The sequence below is a fragment of the Trachypithecus francoisi genome, unplaced genomic scaffold (genome assembly GCF_009764315.1).
Source record: "Trachypithecus francoisi isolate TF-2019V2 unplaced genomic scaffold, Tfra_2.0 Lachesis_group1, whole genome shotgun sequence".
NCBI classification, from domain to species: Eukaryota; Metazoa; Chordata; class Mammalia; order Primates; family Cercopithecidae; genus Trachypithecus; species Trachypithecus francoisi.
The window spans coordinates 171,244,164-171,263,888 of NW_022681454.1; the positions used below are offsets into that span (position 1 = coordinate 171,244,164).

Sequence of the window (19,725 nt, forward strand, 5' to 3'; positions counted from 1 at the left end):
AGGAGCTTCAGTTCTAGGAAAAGGTATTCTCACTAGAGAAGTTCATGAATCAGGAATTCCCAAAGTCAATTAGCATCCAGTGGAGTTTTCGGCATTCTTCCATACCAGAGAGGGCCATATTCTGTCGGTTTATTTTTTGAGAATTGTTAATCTTAAATAATAGATGAATTTGACCAAGTTATAAAAATCTCTTCATGTTAAGGTAATTCCTTCCTTGTCACTCAAAATTCCCTCAATAAAAGTACCAGTTGGATATTTTTCATGTCCAGGACATATCTCTGAATTTAAGAGACTTGCAGATTAATAATCTGTATATGCAGATCTCATGTTTTCCTCATCTACCATTCATTTTTATGCAAAGGCAAATTAGTCTACTTAAAATAAACACCAGGAGCAGCTTCGTAGGGTATGATATCTCCCTGAAAGCGCACCAGACGTCTCTTGGCCAGCAGGAGGAGGTCTGAGGGCTTTGATTTCCCCCGTTTCTATTGTACTTCTATAGAACATTCTCTTATAAAGTCCTGGCTGCTAGGCATAGTTCTAGTCGATTTCACAAGGTTATTTTAGTACTTAACGAAAACCTTGAGGAAAAGGTATTATCATCCTCGTATAAGGAAACAGAAGCTCGGAGAGTTTCTGTTAGAGATAGATACCATAAATTCCCCAGCTTGGTAAAACACAAAACTATAATTGGAACCTACATCTTCTAATGTGTTTTCCAGATGCATGTAAAATGAATGTATTTCTAAGGAGGTGAATCCTTTCATTACAGCTGTCATACTTATTTTACATTCTAAGTTCAGGTTGTTATTAGTACCATTGGATCAAATAAAACTGATCTGTTAATTTGTTGTTCAAATGGTACACATTAGAACGTGAAAAGGTGCTCTACTGGTAATTTCTACGGTCTCAGGCAAATCAGAATAGATAGTTACCCCAGATGACGCTAAAGAATCGTCTTGGTTTTCTTTAGGACTTCTTAGTGGTCTAAGGACAGCAGATTTACTATATAGTCTAGTTCTGTCACATGGACAATTCATTTGTATTGTATTCATCTGTGGATTGATTTGTGTCATTCTACCATAATTTCCCACTGGTCGGATATGTTGTTTCACTATAGATTTCTTAGTTAAATAAAGTTCAGAAATGATAAAAGAATTGAGCTACATATATAAATGTCTGATTTTCTGATCTATAATCACCATATCCAGGAATTATTCCAACTTTCAGTGTAGATGTTTTAACAATTATTGAACAAAGGTAATTAAAAATTACATATAATTTTCATCATTGATTTTAAAGATATATCACTATAATAGTAGAAATAACTTTTTACTTGTAGTAAAAAATGTAGTCTTGAATCTTGGCTATTATAATTCAGTCTTGGAAACTTTGAACAAACTAATTCATGTCTTTAAATGGGAGCTTTCTCATTTTTAAAAAGGTACAAGTTTCTGCTGTAACACCTCAGAGGAATACTGTAAATACTAAATAAGATAATATGTGAGTGCTTTGGAAATTGTAAAGAACTTTCACAAATGTATGTATATAGGTATATAGATTTACATATATACATTTTGATGTCTACATTCTCATACATTAAAGCTTAAATTATTTTGCTTTATATAGATTTTTAATTAATATTTTAAAACTTAATGTACATTAAAAAAACCTTCTACAGCTTTAAAATAATAATTTAAAAACCCCACTAAGGAAAGTAATTTTTAATTTACTTCACGGAGCTGTTTCCTAAAAACGCCCTGAAGATGGCACAATAAGTACATTTTGGTGCAAATATTACCAAAGAAGTTGTAAGAAAAATATATTTGAGGTTAAAACACTAAATTTAAAAGAGGCCTTTTGTAAGTTTGTGGAAAAGAAATAGTTTCTGAGCCTTTTAACCAATGCCCATTGTTTTAATGTTACGGAAGTCATTTGTTTCATTGCACTTTAAGGAGCGCTACAAACAGGTAGCTAGTCAGAAAACTGATATTGTCACGTTACTGACAAGAGTCAGGTTAGTTCATGTTGTACAGTTTTATCAATAAATTTATCCTTGTTATTGTAAAACAGCTGATAAGCTCATCTGTTATCCTCTGCATAATGTACAATCTGCATCTAAATGCTGGTTTTTATTAGGCATTATGGGGATAAGGACTAGCAGAGAGAAAAGCTGAAAAATATGTTTTATTAAAATATAAAATACAGTAGGCTCTATTCTTAGAAAAAATATTAGATGGTTATAATGATTTCTATGGGGTTGTAATACTTACAAGTTTAAAAAATATACATCTATATTAGGCCAACTATATATTTTACAAAGATGAAGTAGAATTCATGAAACGAGAGTTAGTAGAAATAAAGGTTCCTTTGGAAATACACAGGTGGGAAAATATTTATGCTCTACCTATTTGAGTATCAGAGGTTAGTATCAGAGGTTAGTATCAGAGGTTAGTATCAGATGGTCTCAGCCATCCCTCTGACTTACTCGTTTCTCTATCACACACATATTAAATACTTACAATATGCATTATGTAGTCTCTACCTATTAAGGATTTAAAATTTAAATATGACCAATTATATATTCATATGCATACACATATAAATATTACACATAAATCAACGTTATATATTGGTTGTCAATACATGTCCATACACATTCACTTACAGCATGTTAAACAAATACCTAGGTGAAAAATGGGTTTTATAATTAAATTCGTGTGTAAATCCTTGAAGGAAAGAGTTTGTGTTTTTATGGGTATTGGCAAATTGCCTCTCACTGGAAGGGACTTCTTTAACTTACCTTTCAAGAACTGAACTTTACTCCTAACAAAACTGATTTATTAGTGTGATAACTCTTTTATAATTTGTGTAGCAGGTTTTCCGGTCTTCACTAGAAAAACTCATAAAAAGACATTAAAAAACGATTTATTATGGCATTCTTAGAGCACTGAGATAAGGAGTATAAGAAATTTTGACAACTTTGAAGTTAGTTACAATTTTTTTTTTCCTGTGTCAATATCCCAAGGCCTCTTGAATTTTTTTCAGGATCAAAAGTGATATGATTTTTGGCTGTTAGTAAATCATGGAAATATCGATATAGTCTTTTCAGTTTAGATGGGTTGCTAAAAATTAAAATGATATGAAGTTATAGCATTTCAGACTTCATCAGTTCATAAATTAGGAACTGAGGCCAGGCGCAGTGGCTCACACCTGTAATCCCAGCACTCTGGGAGGGCAAGGCGGGTGGATCACCTGACGTCAGGAGTTCAAGACCAGCCTGGCCAACATGGTAAAACCCCATCCCTACTAAAAATACAAAAATTAGCTGGGCGTGATGGTGGGCACCTGTAATCCCAGCTACTTGGGAGGCTGAGGCAGGAGAATGCTGGAATCTGGGAGGCAGAGGTTGCAGGGAGCTGAGATCATGCCATTGCACTACAGCTCAGGCCGACAACAGCAAGACTCTGTCTCAAAAATAAAATAAAATTAAATTAAATTAAAGAACTGAAAGTCTTATTTGTTTTGAGCTTTTCTTCCTATGTTTCTTTTTGAATGAACTATCTGCTTATTTAAAATATTTTAGTAGACCTTTTACGTTCAAAATCTTTAGGTAGGGAAAATAGGAGTATACATTTAGAAAATTATAGATAGTGATGCTTACAAAAAAGTCATAAAAAATTATCAAAAGAATAATGGATGGTTTAAAAATGTCTAAATGCTTATGAAGTTGATTGTCAGTGATGTGTTATTTGGAACCGTATGGGTCAGTTTGACAATGTGTACTTAAGGATGTCAGGCGACATGTTGCTGAACTGACTACACTGCCTCCATTAAAAATGTTTTAAAACTGTCCATTTATACATTTATGTATGTAGTCTTTGCTAGTACATCTTTCACTGTTTTTAAAATATTTTTTAAAACAATTTAAAAAATCTTAAAGAAATGAACAAAACGGATGAACACACTAAACAAGCAAACAAACAAAAAGCAAACAGAGAGAAAGAAAAAAGCTCTTACTTTGCGATGTGCTATTTTGAACTTAATCTGACAAAATCACAGTCTGTCCATTGTTTGAAGATTCTCAAAAGAATGTGAGAGCTTATTATTTGATTGAAAGAAAACATGACTTTCAGTCTCATAACTTTCATATTTCATTGGACTTACTTTATTTTCATTGTAGAGTGGTATTTCATGACCTTGGCAAGGCTATAAAACCATTCTGCATTGATGTAGCACATCCTATAGATGTTAGAATGACCTGGTTACTACCATCTCTTTCAAAGTAGTCCCAAACAATTATTAAATACATAATAATATATTTAATATGTTCTGAGATCCATAGTTTAGCATTCAGTGTCTCTAAGGACTGTTACATGTTGATCCAAGCAAGAAAATGGTATAATCTATATTATGATGAAAAAAATCAATAAATAACTGTGAATGAACAACATCAATTAATATGTATAATGAAAAGTAGTGAAAATAGCTGAGAGTGATAATTTACTGTCATGATATTTCATTGTAATTAATTTGTAGTTCATATTTTCTTAGTTGAAGAGATTTTGAAATTTGACTTTCCATATAGTACCTGGGAGATGGCATTAAATGAAATAAAGCCAATTGTTATTATTCCCAATTAATAAAATCATGTGTATTTGTTGATAGCATGCTTTTGTAAAACAACTTTTGTGGTGGCCACACAAGAACACCATAACAATGTTGTAGGCATTTGAAAAAGGGGCATGGTAAGCTTGAAGGGAGTGTTAAAAATGGATTATTTTACTTTCATTTGTTTCACTTAATTGTTTTCAAATTTTAATAAAGTTGTTATTGTATTTTTAAACTTTTTGTATTGGTTTCTTTGTTCTGTCGTATTGGGAGTATACTTTTACTTATCTTTCTCTATAAAAATAGCAATCTGCAAATAGATATGTTTTACAGTGTCTATAGCCACCTATCGATTAGAGAGTATGTCATCTTCTGTTCCAAAAGACTCTAAAATAGAAGTCATTATAATGATTTAGATGTGACATTTTGTGAGTAGAAGTCTCTATCAATGATCTCTAAACATTTCTTTAGGGCTTTAAGATTGTGAGATTTTCTGAATGAAGTTTGGGTGTTCCCCAAGCAACCATTAGTCATGGTAAGTTATTTATGTACATGATCTCCTTGTCTAAATAATCATTGTTAGCACATGTGAAGTTTTAGCAACATTCATGTTATGCTCACTGACAGAATGTAAAGGGACTCTACATTTGGCATGCTTAGTAAATGGCTTCAGGTTTTGGTTGCAGTGATGTCTTTCTTTGTGAAGACTCTAGAACAACTTCAACTTCCTTTAGTAACACTTATTTCTCAGAGAATATTTCGGGACTTCAGTGAGACACTCACAAAAGATAGTTCCTACCACAGCGGGTTTACCACCACCCACCCCCTACTACTTTAGTGTTTTGGGTTTATGTTGGCCAGTGTGGTGCAGGGGCTCTCACTATGTCTTTGCTCCCTCCACCTCTCCTGCCCAGTTGCTCCAACTCACCTTTCAGACTGAGGCCAGACAAATCTTCCTCAAACACTGCTCCTATCATGACCTATGTGAGTGAGGGTCTTGTGGAATTTTTTTTTTTTTTTTTTTTTGGTCCAACCAGTGAAAATTATTTAACCTAATCTATTTTCCTTTTTGTTTTAAGTAAGAAAATGAAGAGTGAAATTCGGCACAGTCAAGTAATCAGCATCCAGCTGTTTCAAGTAGTGTGTAGCCCACCATCTCTTCCTCCCGTTTCATTAAATTCATGAAGTCCATTAAATTCGTCAAGCAGACAATGCTTGGTTTTATTCCCTGATGCCTAATTGTGCGTCATACTGTACTGTGTATGCCACTTCATGTCCTCGTGGAGATAAGTGCAGTATAATTCTTAAACAGGAAATCTCAGGCTTTTGCTCAAGAACTTCACATGTTTCCCAGTTTTGTGCTGTACCAATTCTAAGTTCTTCTGTGTGGTTTACAAGATTCTCTGCTCCATGTATTTAATTTTGTTTCCCACAATTTCTCAAAATGTACTCTCTATCTAATTAGGCCTATTTCCTTCAGGTTCTCTGACGCTGTCATAGCTCTTCTTGCCTTTGCTTTCCCTGGAGCCCATCATCTTGCCTCGAATGTACTTTATTTTCCCCACTCCTATGTTAATCTCACCATCCTGTCCTTGAGAGACTAACTCACACAACTTTTTTGTGAAGCCCACTGTAATTATTCATATATCTCCTTCTTTAATAGTAAATGTTTCTGTTTCTGTGCTGCAAAAAAAAGAAATAGTTCTTAAATCTTGATACATTTTGCATTGACTCCTTAACTATATTATACATTTTAGGATTTTCATGGGTAGGAATTATGTCTTAAACTTTTTATGTTTCACAAAATCTCGAGTATAAGATTGAGGACTCATCTAGTAAGCATTTTGTGGCAGAGATCTAACCTTAGTTCTTCTACATATTACAAATTTTTAAATTGCATAGCCTTTAGTTGAGATACATGGCAGAAACCAATGTTTCCCTCTATTTCTTTGCATTCTCTAGCCTTCCATCTTGTTCTGATTAATGAACTATGAGCAGAAATGACATCACATTCAGCAGAAGTGAAGCCAGCAGGTGTGTCTCCGCCATCACTCTCTTCTCCTGTGACTTGGGAGGCATGCATTCCTGGTGGCAGAGTAGCAACATGAAACAGGATTTGTATCCGATTTCAGATGGACAAGAAATACATCTATGTTGTTTTAAGCCATGGAAACTGTGAAGTCTGTCTCTTGCAGAAGCTAAAGTTATCCTCAGGAATATAAAATTCAAATGGTGGTATACATGTTTTGTGGAATCTTCATGTATATGTATATTTGTTTTATAGAATCTTCACATATATATATTTGTTTTATAGAATCTTCAATTTTTATACATGTATGTTTTATAAAATCTTCAAACATTAAATCAGATATTTGTATTCTCTAGAACTCCAGAGTTCTGCAACCTCCCTAAGAATCTCTTCAAAGTAAATTCATGTTGTTCATATCTACAGCAAACAAAGGCACCTATATCATGGTTTTCCCAGTTATAGCAAATGTTGGCTTTGACTGCATTTTGACATTAAACATTGTTGATGCCATTTCTGAATCTACTGCATGGTTGTAGCCTTACTTGGAAATACTGTTGGTTACTGGTTGGTCAAGGAGATGAACCCTGGAGTTTGAGACTTTATTCAAAGTTCTTCTTTTGGACTTGAAAAAAAATCTGCTAAGAGAACTTGTCCCATTTTAGGTTATGCTGAAGCATGAGATGTACAGAAATATTCTGAATTCTAAAGGAAGTTCAATATTACGTAATCTCAATTTGTAGTATAATGAAAAAAGTGTGAATGAGAAAGTCAAGGAGTAAATGTGAATTTGATATTCTGTAACTTCAGTTTTACTTCTGCTATGTATTTCTTTATTAATATAGCACATGGCCAGTCATTTGATAATGAGTGATTCAAAGAATCTCAGTTACTGACAAAAGCTATCGTCTTAAAGGTCTCTCATTTTGAAAAAAACAGACTTTTTCTTTCTAAGTTTTCAGGTTACCCATGAGCTCATGCTGTCATAGTGGCTTAATAAGAATTATTACTACATATAATGTGAACAAAAACCTTCATGTTTATTTTGATATTCAAAATGCAAAGTTAGACCAAGATAAAACAGTTAGTTATCCAGCTAATAAACATATAGGTATGATAAGAGATACTTAAAGACAATGAAACCACTCATATACTATTGGTAAGAATGTATTCTTCCTGGAAAGCAGTTTGAGAATGCATATGAAAATCTCTAAAAATGTATTCTTTCCCCCATAATCCTAGTTCTCAAAATCTATGTTAAAAGATAATCAGAGATATTATACATGTATGTATATTGATTTTTCATAGTTCTTAAAAAATATATAAATCACTAAATGCCAAAATGAAGGCCACAATTAAATATACTTTGGTACATTTTGATGATGGCATATTTTGCAGTTGCTGATAAACAATTTTTAAAGATAACTTAAAATATTGAATGACATGTGAAAATGTTTGCAATATTAAGTTGAAAACCGGGTATCAAATTACATGCATCCAATGACTCCAATTTAATAAAATTTATGTAGCTACCTTGAAAAAACGATGAACAGAAATATTAACATCAATTGATGTTGGTAGTTTTTTTTTGCTTTATAAATTTACACATCTAGAAATGAAGAACATAGACAACGTATAGAAACTACTAAATTATTAAAATAAGCATCTGTTGCCTTGATGAATGGAAATCACCAAATTGTGAGCCAGCCATATGGACTGTGTTGCAGGCTTGTCATCTTTCTGTTCATGCGGTTACTGTTACCTCAGAACAAATGAACAACAACAACAGAACTTTTCGTCTTCTCAGACTACCTTACTTCATCTTAGCCACCAAGGACAGCGGAGGTGCTAGCCTCTATGACAAGCCCTCCCTGCCCCACTTCAGGTTGGGCTGTGTGTTCTTCCTCGTTACTCCCACTGCATCCAGCATATTCCCTTACAACGGTAATAAAATGGGACTGATTTGCTTGGCTGGGTTCGCCACTGGATTGTAGCTCGGTAGCTCTTTGAGGTATGGAATATCTTTTCCATGTTCTTGGCATTTTAGCACAATGACAGGCACCCAAATGGCAGTCAATAAACGTTTGTAGACTGAACCATGTTTAAATGACTTACAGCAGTGTGTAATGCAGAGTGAAGTGCTGTCTTGAGGCAGGTTCCATGAAACTCCTGATTTGATTTTGCTCTGGAAATTTCCAGAGTCTAAGTAGTCTGAGAGTCCTATATATAAAAAATATACACATCAACTTTTGCCAAAGATGATTTACATAATTATAAAAACAATACATTAAAGTACTGTTGTTTAACATTTCAGGAATATTTTTCATTGATAAATGAGAGTTTCTGATTAATCTGAATAACTAAATTTAAGCTTTCAAAGTCGGGATGTTAATGGTAGTCTTTAACAAATTACACCCACTTTTTAGACTGTTATAAAGTGCACTGGTACTAAACTTCCCAACTCAAATCACAGTGATGTTTCTTAAATTCATTTGATAAGGTTATTCATTAATTTGTGTGAGAAAGACAGTTGTCATGGTAATAACTTAAAATGAACTGAACCACAATCCTGGTCACGTTTGCTAAAGCAGGTGAATCTGCTCTATTGTGTTGCATTTTTCTAATTTAAACATAACTGAAGCAAAATACAAAGGGGATTTAAACTAAACATTTAGGGGTGTTTTCACTATATATATAAAAAATAAAGTTTCAAAAATCCCCCAATTTGGAGAGTCAGTTCTATTGGCATACTCGATATTCACATTCCTGAGTTTTCCATAAAATGCAGATTTTATTCAGAATGATTCAGATCAATGCAACTGGACTTTCATCTGAGTTTCAGAGAATGAGATAGTAAAATGGCTGAGAGGTGTCTGGAGAAGAAGGCAAACAGATACGATTATTTCTGTGAAAAAACATGTTATCTTTGATTCCCTACCCAATCTATTTGGTTTGTCATAACTTGCCATGATGATAATTAGGTGACAGAACAAATGAATGTGCTTTCATGGAAGAATAGCAGATGCTAAAAATAATAAAAAAGGCAGTACCTGAGCTTGAGTAATTTTATTATTGTGCATTCAGAGAGTTTTGAAATCTATGGAATTCCTGCTGAGAAACAAATTTTTCTCACTGAATGGATCATTAAAAAGTCCATTTACTATAACAAAATGCATGTTCTGAATGTGTATACATTTGAATTTGTAGATTTTTTCCCTTCAAGTATAGATGCTTGAATTTCATTGATATAATTTAAAAAGAGTGAAACAAATTTCTTAATACTAAGTAGTTTTTTTTTTTTGTAGATGTTGCTATGTTCAAATAGCATTTGGCAAAAATCATTGCTTATAGCATTCTGTGTAAGGAAAATAAAATGTTGTCTCTCAAATTGTAAGGTATATCTTACTGTTTACTTGAAAGTTTAGTGCTGTATTTTAAATAAAATATATTCAACGTCTTAGAGTAGCAGTCATCTCTGCATTTTAGAGCCAAAACCTCAAAACAAATCAGGCTTATGTGTGTAAAATATGTGCATATTTTTAACTGCTGCATAAAACACAAATACAGATAACATTTTTACATAATCCCAGCCTCTTAACAAATGTTACAGTAAGATACCAATTGGTGAGGTTCAAAAAATTAAGATGTGGATGAAAAATAAAATTCTGCCTCTCAAAAATTGCCTGGAATGCCATTTACATTTTAATTCCAAGAAAACTCAAATATCAATAAGACAATCTTTTTGGTTGCTTTACTCATAATGTAAGATATTCAGATAGTTTTTAAATTGTTTAAATTTTAGGTTTGGGAGTACATGTGAAGGTTTGTTACACAGGTAAACACGTGTCTTGGGGCTTTGTTGTACATATTATTACATCACCCAGGTATTAAGCCCAGTAAAATCCCAACAAATTCACATATAATCTTATCCATGTGACAGTAAATGTCCAAATAAACAATTAAAATTGAGTACTAAATTTTTATAACTTACCCTGTGTGATATTAAATGAGAACATATTTAATTTCAGCCAGGTATTTGACTCGATTCCTTGTGTCTGGTATGTAACTGTTAAAATTGAAATACAGATAAAGTAGATTATTTAATTTTTGAATTGTGTAAATTTCTGTGTGTACCAAATGAGGAGAAAAGTCACAAAACCCAATTCTCAAATGCTAGGTGTTGCATAGGAGATGAAGGTTTTAGTTATGCAACAACAACAATGATTTCTCTGTAGAGTACAATCTTTAAAAATAACTTTCAGGGTGCTGATTTTCATAATTACAAATAAGTGCACTTTAGCTAGTAATTAAAACGAAAATGGTAACAGAGGCTCTGCATTGATGCCTCTTTTGCAAGTACATGCAAATGTTTTGAGGCAGTCTGTCTCCATGCTTAATCTTACTTGAAAATTTCCCTGAAGATATTCCTTGCCTTACAAAGCGAAGTGAATTGTTTGAAAAAATATTAAAGAGTAATTTTCTATATATTTTTTTAAAATCTACAATTATTTGCAATATCTTAGGGTATAAGTAACAGCATAATAAACCTATTCTGGCACTAGCACCCCTTTATCCCTACCAATTCATGTACTCAGATCCACTTTATGTGTCTATTCCAGAAAATTTCAAGATGTAGTAATCATTAACAGTAATGTTATCCTATTTGGATAGTAAAAATTTTAACTTTTTTGAATAATTGGAACAAATTACCTCTTTTAGCAAAGTATACATTGTAATGACCATATATTATCTTGTTAGCAGACCCATATATTAGGCATATTTACTACTATACTTTGATTTACTTTGAGATCAAGCTTTGTTCTATTGTCTAAATTTAATAGGTTCAAACATTTTCTTTTATAAAGAAAATGTATTACTATTTTATGAAGAACGTAACTTATGATTTTTTAAATGTTTCCAGTGAGTTTTCTTCTGGCTTAAATAATATTTATTCAAATAAAGCAAGTTAAATTAAATTTGCAATATTATTTCTAGTTCTTTTCTCTAGGGCCATTGCAAATGACTTTTACTACAGCACTAAGTATATAATTTATAGTATATCATGATACATTAAATTTATAGAAAATGTACTCAAATTGATATCTTTTAAAAAATTTTCACTAACGGGTGTATTCATACGAGATAGAATATGAATTCCACAATGACTTGTTTTATATTAAAAAATTATTAAAAATTTTTTAAAAATGTGTTTTGCATTATTTACATCTGGTTAAAATTTAAATGTGAAAGAAATACATATCCATGGTTCTTTGGCAAGTGTAGTAAATTTGAGGTCTGTGTATGCTTTATTTTAATGTGAACACAGAAAACTGTAGAGGTTATTATTTTTTCCCCTTTGGAGATAAAGCAGTTGGGTAATGGACAGCAAACCACCTGTCTTCTGCTCGGAGAATGTCCTCTTGTTGCTCTGGGTTCAGAGAATCCCTCCTGGTACCCATTGCCATGTCCTATATTGTAAGTTAATAAAGTTACAGTCTAATGGTCTTTTTGAGTAAAGTACACTTCTGAGTCTCTTTTTGCCCAAAGGGTCTGCACTATTAGTAGAGTCATTCCCAGTGCTCTTTTGATATTTTGCTTTTCTGTCCTTTCTTGTGAATGAATTAGTAAGAACAGTGATATTAACTATTCACTTCCAGTGTTGGTTCCATTGCATTCAGTGGCCGAACATAATTCCTTCCTGAAATCTAGTCATTTCCTCTGTCATGTTTATTAAGTCTGCAAAAGCAAATCAAAAACCCCATTTCATTAATACAGAAGTATATTTTATTTGTTTTGGAGGTTTACTCAGTTTCGTCTTTTTCTCTAACATGCTTTTCTTGTACAATAAACATTTATTCTCACAGCAAAATATTTATTTCAATTATGCTATCAGTTAATTTATTGAACTTGTGTGATCATTTTCCTCCCTCATTTATCTAAATTTGTTAGCGCCTTATGGTTTATGAAGGGTCATAAATAGTTCACTGGATTTATCTTTTCCAATTTTAATCTAATTCTTATTTACCCATAACTGCGAAAGTTATCCAACTATTATTACTGAGATGATGTTGGGAAATGACAAAAAAGTATAATTTGATGTACAATTTTGCGCAATCTATGTTTTCTTATGTTTCTTCTGTTTTTGTTGTTTTATTTTGTTTTTCATTTTTCGAGACAGAGTCTCACTCTGTCACCTAGTCTGGAGGGCAGTGGTGTGATCTCGACTCACTGAAACCTCCGCCTCCCAGGTTCAGGTGATCCTACTGCCTCAGCCTCCTAAGTAGGTGGGACTACAGACATGTGCCACCACACCTGGCTAATTTTTGTATTTGCAGTACAGACGGCGTTTCACCATGTTGGCTAGGCTGGTCTTGAACTCCTGACCTCAAGTGATCTGCCTGCCTTGACCTCCCAGAGTGCTGGGATTACAGGCGTGATTGGCCTCTTATGTTCCTTTTAAAAAGGCATTGAAAAAATGTGAACATTTTACAGTATCCTGTTGATTTTATGAATGCATCTAACTCTTAAAAAAAATTTTTTTTTTTTTTTTGAGACGGAGTCTCGCTCTGTCGCCCAGGCTGGAGTGCAGTGGCCGGATCTCAGCTCACTGCAAGCTCCGCCTCCCGGGTTCACACCCTTCTCCTGCCTCAGCCTCCCAAATAGCTGGAACTACAGGCGCCCGCCACCTCGCCCAGCTAGGTTTTTGTATTTTTTAGTAGAGACAGGGTTTCACCGTGTTAGCCAGGATGGTCTCGATCTCCTGATCTCGTGATCCGCCCGTCTCGGCCTCCCAAAGTGCTGGGATTACAGGCTTGAGCCACCACGCCCAGCCTAAAATTTTTTTTCTTTAAGATATATCTGTAAGTGTTAAGTAGTATTCATATTTTATTAAATGGCTATTTTAAAATTGAACTTTCCTCTCATGTGGTATATAACTAGCATTTTTCCACTTTGTTTTCAGACCCTGTTTCATATTTATATTCCATGCACTCTGTTCCTCTAGGATATTAGGTATCTTCATGTTAGAATGTAGAATTTGCTAGGGAATATTTATTAATTGTGTCCTATATGTTCAACACTGGAAAGTCACTTGATCATCCATGAAAAGTCCTCTTGTTTTCTTTCCACCTGTTACCCATTTTATCTGTCTAATCCCCACTAATACCGATCCATTATATCTTTTTCGTATAATTTTCCTTGTTTGCCCCAAGTTATCTTCTCCACAGTAAGATTTCATCTGGATTAATTTTGAAGATTGGTAGAAAGTCCTCTCTGATATATTTTCCATCTACTCTCATCCTGCTAGGCTCTCAGATGCTTAGAGTTCCACTATTATTATTGTGTAAGTTAAACATTGTATTTTGAGTTTTTGCTCGAAGTGATCACATAACGAATTATTATCTAAATTTTCTTGCCTTGAAATTTTAAGGGCCACATTATGGAACTGCTGGCCCATATTAAAAATGTGAACTCTGTCTAAAGAACCTTTTATTGGCCAGGTGTGGTGGCTCACACCTGTAATCCCAGCACTTTGGGAGGCCAAGGCAGGAGGATCCCTTGAGGCCAGGAGTTTAAGACCAGGCTGGCTAACATGGTGAAACCCCATCTCTACTGCTCGGGAGGCTGAGGTGGGAGAATCTCTTGAACCCAGACGGCGGAGGCTGCAATAACTATGCCACTGCTCTCCAGCCTAAGTGACGGAGCGAGACGTCATCTCAAAACAAACAAACAAGAACCTTTTATCACTCCTCAACCAGTGTGCATTACTCAGACTTGGAAATCTTTTTTGACCTTTCAGGGATAACCCCTTCCTCTAGAATAATTTACTTTCTAAATCTGAGTGTGAAAATCTAACAAATAAGATTTGCCTTATTCTCTTTGATTTTTGTGACACCAAAACTTGTGAATGTTTCATTTATTACTAATACTCTATTTTTGCAAATTGCACATTAAAAAATGTAAGTGAAATCACATTTTTCAGAGGAAATTATTTAATTTTTGTCAATGAACACTTCTTAAAATGAAAAAAAGATGAACTTCCCTTACTTTCATTTCTAAGTGTAGTTACATCTTAACAGTAAGAATTTAGGTATACATTTACAATGAGATGGTTAACAGAAAGCATTAAATATCCTGAATTGTCAGATGGGGAGAGATTTATCCACAAAAACTCCTTGATCTCTTTTGCCTGTGAGCTTTCTCAGCTTTTGTATCTCATCTAATACACATTTGTTCTAATTTTATGTTGTCTGGAATCCTTTCATATGTGTTAGATTTGCCACTTGAGGTAAATGCTAAAGTGTTTTTAGGATAAAGCTTATGTCACATATTTGTATATTACCTCTATATCTATATTTTCAAAAAAGTTAATTTGTTCATCAAAAGATTGAACTTGTTAGTTACTAAACAGATTGTCTCTAATTGTTAGACAAAGAATATTTATGTGAGCAATTGACTTTTAGCAATAGCATCATAAAGATAAAGGCATATTAATTTAAACCTTAATTTTTAAAGGTAAGGAAAATGATCCATAGAAATTAAATGAACATTGAAAGATGATATAACAAAATTGTTCTTTTAACCTTTTTGAAATGTTCACTTTTTCTAAAATGTGCACTTTAATACACATTATTCATCTATTAGCATCTTTAGTACTGGATCAGTAGAAATTCTATTTTTTTAATTTTACATGAGTGGTTATTAAAACATACACTTAGGGTCTTTAAATTATAAAGACCCTATTATAAAGGGTCTTATTATATTATTATATTATAAAGACCCTATTATAAATTATAAAGACTAAACAAATGATTAATCTCTCTTAACACTAAAATATTTTAATTGATTACTACAGTGCTGGTAATGATGTATACCTGGCAGCTGTCAAGTCTTATGAAGGATTAAAACATAAAGTTTGCATTAAAGATAAGATTTCTATGTACCTTATAACTGTTTCATCTTGGAAAGCAATATAACAACTTCCTTTTCTAACCAGTATTTCTTTTTTCACAAACATAAATCTGTGATCTATTAGCAAACACTGAATTGACATTCCAATGAAAAGGTACGTACTGAAATTTGCAGTATACAATACATTTTATGTCCTCTTTATGGAAAACACAAACACATACCTACACATGCACACGTACACACACTCACACTCACGTGTAACTCGATTAACACAGCATAACTAACTGCAAAGTATGTATCTAACTAAAAACATTGTTATGTGACAATGATTCTCTCCTTCACCAAACTCTTTTCAGGATCCTCTGAACTCTTCTCAATTAGGCTCTGACTTTTGGGCTTCTGTGTTCATCTCGGCATTGTCCAGCTTTAGCAAGAATCGTGCTGAGTCAATTTATGAAAGCACCCCTCCACCCCCAATTCTTGGTCTGACTACTCTCTGAATTTTATCACCTGGCCTGTCTTCAGCAAAACTCCTTAGGTCAGCTGAACAAATAATTACCATACCTCCTAGTAATTGTCCATCCACCAACCCCTGACCCTGCTCCTTTGCTATAAATCCTTTTTTCTTATTGTATCCGGAATTAAGCCCAGTGTCTCTCACCTGCTCCAACCCCCGCTGTGGTAGCTCATTTTGAATTAAGTCTTCCTTATCATCTTTAACAAGTATCTTCAGTAATTTTTCTTTGACATAAGATAAAAATACATTCCTGCAATTCAGTTTTTACACATTTCCTCTTAGATGTTTATCATTCTACTTTCTTATTAGCAATTAAATCATAAAATATAGTTATATTCACATTTAATATTTACACACTTACAACATGTAGTCTTCGAGTCAATAGCCCTAACACTTAAAAATGTGCTTCAGAATGGCCTTTTCTCTTAAATATATTTTTCTTAGCCCACTGCATAAAAATGCAAGTTATTGTATTTAATAATATAAACCAGTACACATGTTATAAGCACTCTATTATATATCTCTGCACAAGACAGAAGAATGCATTTTTCCCCCTCAAATAGACATTTAAGTTCTGAGAATAAAACAATACATAGGAAGTGATAGAGAGAGGAGGTTGGAGCCCCCACGGAACAAGGTGAAGCCCCTCACCTAGTCCCGTTTGTCCTCTGTCACATCACCTTTTCAGTGAATTCAATACGAAGCCTTAATGCTGCAGTTAGATACTAAGCAATGATCTTTTGTTCATTAACTGTACACTCCTTGATGTTCAGCTCTCATTTACACAATGTCAATATGCTTCTTGCAGTTCTTTTTGCTCTTTCAAACAAACTATGACCTTTAATTGAAAGGAGAAAATTAGTTGTGATATTGTGGCAGGAGATACCTTCTGGGATTTGAATTTGCCAGAAAAGATAGTAGCTAAGAGTTTGGTGCTGAGAAATCTGGGGGTAGAGAAAAAATAAAGTGGAAATACTCAGAAGAAAATTGACATGTGAAACATATTTATAATAAACAGATTAATATGAAATCTATATAAAGAGAATAGACTAATGATGCCTGAATATAGCATTCATTGTCTTCTATCTCAAATTTTTATTTTCAAGGACTGACAGTAAGCTGCTTGTGTATAATGATAACTGGCTTTTTTTCTTCCTTTTCTTTCTGAAATCATGCTGTTGGCGGCTAATCCATCATAATAATAATGTTACAGTGTCCTCAGAACTTGTCCTCCTAAAAGCTTAAAGAACACAAAATGTCCTGGTTCACTCATTGGTTTTATTTTTCCCAAACTCCATATCCTTCCACTGCACAGCCTCTGGGCCCAATTAAATGATTTTTAAAAATTAGGTTAGCAAAAAGAAACAAAATGGCCTGTTTTTTGTAGATGCAAAGACTAAATGGTCCCCCTACACTGAGGAGCTGACACAGACAATGATAACAGAAAGATGAAAAAGCAATAGAATCCTTGCATGTGCCCCCCTTTCCCCTTCCCTCTTATTCTTTGTAGGGACAAAAGAAGGCACCATTCCTTTTTCCATCATCTGCTGTCACAATACTGACTGGTTTGCCTTGCAAAATTACCTCTAGAGTGACACACAATTTGTACCAAGTGCAGGCAGATGACAAAACTGAAGATCAAATAATATGCAATTGAGAAATGATTTTTAGGTGCTTTTCAAAGCATTAAAGGCTTCTAGGTATTGGCCCTGAGTAGCGGTGTTTATTTCATGAATGCATGAAATGAATCTGGTAATTTTTCAATAATATTGACAAACATTACCTCCTCTTTGACGCCTTCCTCAACTTGCCCAGCCAGAAAAAGTGGTCTGAGGACTGCTCTTATCAGAAGAAAGCTTTAGGCCAGTATCTGATAATCTAAAGGATCTTGAAGGATTGAAAGTTACTGAGTATTTGAAATGAAGGCCATCTAAAAATTCTGAAATATATGATCACTATCTATTTTATTCCATTTATCTATTGTGACATGACAAACCACCCCAAACTTAGTGACAAAATGTCAACCATTTTATTATGCTTAGACTTTCTGTGGGTCAGGAGTAAAGACACATTGCAGGCATGGTTTTCTCTGCTCCATGTCAGGGCCTACCCTGGAAAGCCTTGACTGGCTGGAGGTGACTCACACTTTTTAGTCATCTGCAGGTTTCTCCATCTGCAAGTTGGGTTCTTGGGCTAGGGATGACTGGCAGGCTCAGCGGGGACTTTCATCAGACCACTTACACATCCTCTTCCCATGAGGCTTGGCATTCTCACCGTACAGCCACTGGCTCCCAGGGCTTGTGTTCTGAGAGGGAACATCCAGATAGCAGAGGTTCCAGAAAGCCAGATGGAAACCTTATTCCTCTGAGGATCTTGCCTTGGAAGTCACATAACATCACTTCTTCTGTTTTCTACAGGTCAAAACAGTCACAACCCTGCTCAAATTCGTAAAGAGGGGACGGAAATGGAACCTCTTCATGGGAGGAAGGTAAAAGAATTTGGTGCCATCTTTAAGACTACCACATTACACCAATGGCATCTTCTCCTCACTTTTAGCACAGCCTCTCTGCAACTCGATGATCTGCAATTTGTTTTCTCTTCACCCCAAGTGACTATGAGCTCACGCAGGGCCAAAATTATTTATAACCTGAACAAATTATATTCTAAGAAACTGTTGATGAAAATGAGACACTATAAATATTGAATGAAGTTTACACACACGCACCTAGAGAAAATTAAAGTGCTAATAATCAAAGACAATCTAAAGTCTATGGTTTAATCTCTTACTTAAATATAGTCATTTGCATTTGAGTAACTTGACAGCAATGCAGGGCAGGTGACCCCCCAAACTGGGGTTTAGCCCAGGAGGGTTCTTGGCTTCACCCAGGAAAGAATTTAAGGGGGAGCCAGTGGTGGTAGACAGCAACTTTTATTGAAGCAGCAGCGTATAGCAGCAGCAGAGGTAATTCTCCTTGTGGAGCAGGGCCACCCCATAGACAGTGAGCTCAGAGTAGCAGCCAAGAGGCAGTTCTGCAGTCATATTTATGCCCACTTTTAACTACATGCAAATTAAGGTGGGATGATGCAGAAATTTCTAGGAAAAGGATGGTAACTTCCAAGTCGTTGGGTCATTGCCATGGAAAGGGATGGTAACTTCCGGGTGTTGCCGTGGCAATGGTAAACTGATGTAGCACACTGGTGGGCATATCTTATGTACTGTTGCTTTTGCCCCGGATGCCCCGGAACTTTTAACTAGTCCTCAATCCAGTTCAGTTTCCAAGTCCCTGCTCCAGAGTCGAGTACTGCCTCCTACCTCAATGGGCAAGAGTCTAGAAAATTTCATCCTTAAACCTGGTAACTTACATAATTCTTTTTCCCTGGATGCATTCTAATTGTTTCAGAGTTTTCTAGAGATGGACAATTGAGAAGGTGGCAGTCTTGCCTACTTCTAGCGAAACTTCATTAAATAAATGCTGGCTGACAACAACAACAAAAAAGTCCTAAAAAGAGTGTTTGTTATCTTGCCCTCCAGCTGCAGATTGAGATGTGACTTTTATCAATCAAGAACATGGATCATAAGAAAAAGGAGATTGTGACTTAGAAGCTTTACCTCTAGATTTGTCATTTATAATCAAAAGTACATTGGCAGTCCTCTGTTCCT

At 34.5% G+C, this 19,725-nt stretch overlaps 1 non-coding gene across 1 annotated transcript; it reads left to right on the forward strand.

Moving 5' to 3' along the window:
* Positions 1 to 2,844: 2,844 nt before the first annotated feature.
* Positions 2,845 to 2,907, forward strand: LOC117086497. The gene has a single exon (XR_004438398.1). It is a non-coding gene; the product is annotated as a U7 small nuclear RNA (small nuclear RNA).
* Positions 2,908 to 19,725: the final 16,818 nt, after the last annotated feature.